Raw genomic sequence first — 1,740 nt, 5'->3', positions numbered from 1 at the left:
TTGGCAGGGCAGAGCTGGACAGAAGTTTTGGAAAGTCAGATTAAAATTATATGCTGTTCTCCATATTACTTCAAGGCACAGGCTGATGGCCTTTTTAGATCTCAGAAGGCTTCTCTGGATTGAATGACTAAAGGAGGGCCTCACAACTACTACTGATACTTTCTTTGTGAATGTTTCCCTAAGGATTGAATGACTAAAGGAGGGCCTCACAACTACTACTGGTACATTCTTTGTGAATGTCTCCCTAAATGTTCTGGTATATCTGGTGTATTGTACATTCAAATACTGATATTCATGCTTTATTATTAAAATATAAGTAATAAAAATTTCAGGCAGAATAATTCAATACCAGCAAATAATTTGTGAAAATAAAAGAGTAATTAGCATATTTTGTGTCTTAAACATTTATTATTTCTTTGGGTTGGAAATCTTCAAAATCTTCTTTTTCTAGATATTTATAAAATATTTAACAAATTACTGTGTACTATAGGTACCTCGTTATGTTGTAAAACATTAGAACTCATTCCTTCTTTGGTGCTTGTTATCTAATTTCCTCCTATTCTTTTCCCTTGTTAACTACCCTAGCCTCTAGTAATTTTTGTTCTCTATTTCTATGAAACAAATGGTTTTAGCTTCCACATTTGAATAGGAACATGTGATATTTACCTTATGTGCTTGGTTTATTTCATTTGAGATAATGACTTCCACGTTCATCTCTGTTGTTGCAAATAAAGTTTCATTCTTTTTGTGTGTGTGACTATTCCTATCTTTTCAGATGTAAACCTGCAGATGATATGGACTATATATGTGGCTTTTATATCACTCTGTCAGTGTACATGAATATCATTTAAAAAAGCTGAGCACACTTAGTAATATACTGAGTTCCTGACACTCAATTTTGTCTTTACTGATTTATATATGATGGAGTCAAATTAGGAAGTATTCATTGAGAAACTGCTGTTGAGAAACAGTGAAATAGCCCTAGAAACCACAAAATTGAATCGATTCAGATAGGATTGTGCTAGAATTGAAGTGCTTTTTCCTGGAAATTTCACATTAGCTCGTTCCACTTTACTGCTCAAGCATTGTGGATTTCAGGTCATGAGCACAAATCCCCTCATTCTGTTGCATTGCTGTAGCCTTAAATGTCATTTTCTCAAGAAGGTTACAAAGTTACTGAGGATTAAGAACTCCTCTGGTGATACCCTATTTGTCCTCATCTAAGTACCATAGCACATATAGCATAGTAGGTATTTCATTATAAATTAAATGAATTAATGAAACAGAAGAAATATAATAGAAGAAGCTCATGGAATAAAAAAGGAGTGCTACTATCCAAGGCAATCATATTTTTCTCAAAATTTAATGAAATCCATCTTTGTCTCTCAGGAACTCTCTCACAAATATTCTCTCACTGTTTCCAGCTCCAATATCTTGCAGCTCTTGGGATTTCTACCCAGAATGAGACTCTGAGGGAGAGTATTTGGGTACTTATTGTTTCCTTTAATGACAGCAATTTATTTTAAAGACCACATTGTAGAATGTTCCTCTCTTGCCCTCTTCAAGATTTATGTTGTCTTATGGAAAGAAAATTGGTGGGTCAAAAGGGATGTACCTCCTAAGATACTGCCTCTTGTATACCATGCTCTAGTAAACTACTTTCCTAGAATGTTTCTACAAAGAATTCATTTCTACATTAAGGGCCATTTTGGTCCTTTCCAAGTCAATCCTTTTAAGATC

The sequence above is a fragment of the Phodopus roborovskii genome, unplaced genomic scaffold (assembly GCF_943737965.1).
Source record: "Phodopus roborovskii unplaced genomic scaffold, PHOROB, whole genome shotgun sequence".
NCBI lineage: Eukaryota > Metazoa > Chordata > Mammalia > Rodentia > Cricetidae > Phodopus > Phodopus roborovskii.
Note: the sequence above shows the minus strand (reverse complement) of the source record.